The following is a 3,839-nucleotide window of genomic DNA, read 5'->3' as shown; positions in this document are numbered from 1 at the left end:
CTCCTACCCTCTGGTTGGATGGACTTACCCCAGCTAGGTAACAGGCAGGTGAAGAGGGTCAACCACCACACCAGGGAGCCAAGAGTGCCCACAACTGCAAGCAGAATTGCATCCATCATGCATGGGGAATCTAAGGCCGCGCTTATTGTAAAGAGGGACTGGACATAACCATCCCAGGGTCCACAGGATGGAGGAACAGAGTTTGGATTAGAGTGGACTTTCTGGTGTTCTGCAGGGGAACAATTGTGAATAGTAAGGGAAGAAATTGTTATAGTGATAGGGAGAGGGTGGCCGCGGTGGCTGATGATAGTAGGGAGATGGAAGAAGAGATACGGTGTGGGGGCATTTTCAGGTTTGGGAGCTTTCCTGGGTGGTGCTGCAGGGATGGATGCTGGCTGTTGTGTGTCCTGCCGTGGCCCACTGGGTGGACTGGGGGAGAGTGTGGACTACAATGTGGACCACTGTCCATGTGCTGCTGCGGTGCTCCAGAATGTATTCGCCAGCTGCAGTGGATGTGCCGCGATGGTGGAAGAGGTTGTTGATGTGGGAGGGGTGGGGTGGGCTGTATATGGAGACCTAATCTTTTTTGAATGTAACATTTAAAAGAAAATGTATGGGGTCAAGATCACCGTGATGTTCTTCAGGGTGGTTACTGAAATAAAAGTTAATGTACTGGATGGTCACTTGAACTTCTGGATCACTTTATTCTGAGACTCTCAGGATTAATTCCATTTTAGCTCATCTATCTGAAGGAGAGGAGTGTGTGCCCTCAGGAGTGGGCATTCTAAAGTCAGGGTGTTGCTATTATAGACATGTGGAGCCACGCACTGCTCTTGGACAACCCAACATACCTGCAGACATGTGGCACAGATGCAGGCTCCAACTCTTCCTGGGAACCTGCAAAGACAATGCTGAAGAAGCAGAGGGAAGTTGGGGGAGGGACATTATCCCAATGCAAGAATGAATTCAATTAGGCTCCCTAAATGGCAAGTGGTAAGTGAGCTCTCTTCGCATTCTTTCTCCTAATTTCTTATGCAGGAAGAAGCACTTGGAATTTTATTTTATTTTATTTCCTACACAAATTCATCTGCTAAAACTGTAGGGAGCAATCAGTAGGCAGATGTTGCCACGTGAGGATGGTTAAGAGCAAACATTCAGTCCAAATCATGGCTGTATATGGGTCATATTAAAATAGTTCTTTTCATTATTGACTTTCTCCTCCCTGGATTGTTAATGCTTTTTATTGAGACATGAAACCATCCCTGGAACAGCCTACATCCTGAATTTTTTCTTAAAATTTTATTTTGAAGTACATTCAGACTTTCATGACAGACTCCAAATAAAAAAACTGCAACGTAACATTTCCTACCCCAGAATCCCAGACCTACCAAGATGAACATTTTCCTCATTCTATCTATTTATCCATCCATCAATCCTTCTATCTTAATCTGTTTATCAATCGATCTTCTGACCAGGTGAGTGTAGGTTGTTTACACTGTGATCCTTGAGCATTTAATATAGTCATGTGCATTTCCTAAGAAGGATATTCACTTACGTAACGACCCTAAATGAAGTTCTCAAGTTCAAGCACTTTAACATTGATTTAATGCTTACAATCCATATTCCATTTTCCATGTCTCAGTAATGTCATTTGAGCCTTTTATCCTCCTTGATTAGATCCTGTCCCTGATCACATATGACCCTTAATTGTCATTTTCTCTTTAGTTGTTCCTTTCTTAAAATCATGGCAACATATATAAAACAGAAACTTTCCCAACTCAACTGGTATGAGGTATGCAATTCAGTGATATTAATTCAAATCACAATGTTTTCATAAAACCTTCCATTACCAAGCATTTCCTATTTCCTCAAACAGAGAGACCACAACCATTTTTTCATTATATTCTCGATTCCCTGCCCCTGGCAATCTGTACTGTACTTTCTGTACTTTCTGTCTCTAGGAAAGTTTTAGTTTGCTAAAGGGCTACTGATGTGAAGTAACAGAAATGTGCTGGCTTTTATGAAAGGGATTTATTTTTATAAATTAGTTCAAAACCATCATCTTTCTCTTCTTGGGATTCCTAAAATAATTTCAAACTGCCAAGTGAGTTTGCATATTCTCTGACATTTTTTTTGTGGTTACCTTGGGGTTATAACACTCTCATTTGCTCTGATGACAACTAAACTTCAACAGTATACACAAACTATATTCCTATTCCCCTCAGTCCCCCAGCTTCATGTAGTTTTTGTCATAATTCACATGTTTATACATTATGAATCTAAACTTTCTGATTTATCTTGACATTTTATTCATTTGCCTTTTAGATCCTGTAGGAAGTAAAAAGTGGATCTACAAACCCAAGACACAATGGTATTTTCATTTATATTTCCCCAAGTCATTTCCTTTTTGAGATTTCTTTATTGCTTCATGTGGCTTTCATCTATTGTCTCTTGTCCTTTCCTTTGAACCTATAGAACATTCTTCAGCATCTCCTGTGGGGCCAGTCTAGTGGTGACAAACTTCCTCAGTTTTTGCTAATGTGGGAATGTCTTAATCTCTCTCTAAAGATTGAAAGACATGTTTTCCATGTACGAAATTCTTATTTGCCATTTTTGTTTTTGCTTTTGACACTTTAAATATGTTGCCCACTGCCTGCCTCTCTCCATAGCTTCCAATGAGAAAGTGACACTTATTCTTATTGAGGCTTCCTTGTGTGTGACACATTGCTTTTGTCTTGCAAATTTCAGAATTCTCTTTATCTTTGGCTTTCAACAGTTTGCTTACAATATGTGGTGGTGTGGATCTACTTAGGTTTCTCTTGTTTGGACTTTGTAGAGAGTCTTGGATGTATTTATTGATGTCTCTCATTAAGGTTGGGAAGTTTTCAGCCATTATTTCTTTGAATAGTCTCTCTTCCCCTTAGTCTTTTCCTTCTCATTCTGGGACTGCCACAGTATGTAAATTATATATATTTGTATATAGTGTGTGTGTGTGTGTGTGTATATATATATATATATATATATATATATTTGTATACAGTGTATATATCTGATGGTGCCCCATAGGTTCATCAGGCTCTGCTCACTGCAGATGTGGAAGCTGCATCAGCCCTCAGCTTGGAGTTGGGTGCCCTGCCTGGGTCCTTTCCTGGCTGATGCCTTCCTGAGATCCCTGCCATCAGAGTCCAGCCCAGTGCCTAGGATGTGGGAAGCCCGAGTGCCAACCTAGGATACAATACTCATCCCCACAGACTTGTGGGCTGGAGAACAAGATAAGAAGCAGACATTTCATTGTTTCCTTAATACTTTCTTTAAAAGATAAAAACTCCGCCACCTTGGGGCACCTATTGAAGCCCAGAAAAGCCTCGGGAGACCCAGGCCAAGCCCAAGCCCCTGTTCCACTGTGAAGCTTCGTGAGGGAATCTCCTTTGCGGCCGAGCAATGGGGTTTGAGGGGATGGGCCAGGGCCAGCCTAACAGGAAGTGGACACGTGCCCTTCCGCCTCCCTTGGGGCCATTCGCGCAGGCGCACTGGGGCCAAGGGGCGGAGCTCGTTGAGCGAGGCTCCTCCCTCCGAGGCGGGCACAGAGGACGGAGACGTTGGAGGCTGTGGGGGAAAGGCAGGCGGAGGAGCCGAGGTCATGGAGGCGGGCGAAGGCGCGGGTGGCGTGGAGGGCGGGGAGGAGGCCCAGGGCGGGCCTGGCCGCCCAGGGGGCTCAGGCAGCCCTTCCGCTGGTCCCGCCAGCCCGAGCGGTGCAGGAGGGGAGGCGTCCGCCGCCAGGGGTGCTCCTCAGGCCGAGGGGACCCTGCAGGTCTCCGGGAGTGACGGAGCCGCAGGAG

The sequence above is a fragment of the Dasypus novemcinctus genome, chromosome X (genome assembly GCF_030445035.2).
Source record: "Dasypus novemcinctus isolate mDasNov1 chromosome X, mDasNov1.1.hap2, whole genome shotgun sequence".
Classification (NCBI taxonomy): Eukaryota; Metazoa; Chordata; class Mammalia; order Cingulata; family Dasypodidae; genus Dasypus; species Dasypus novemcinctus.
Note: the sequence above shows the minus strand (reverse complement) of the source record.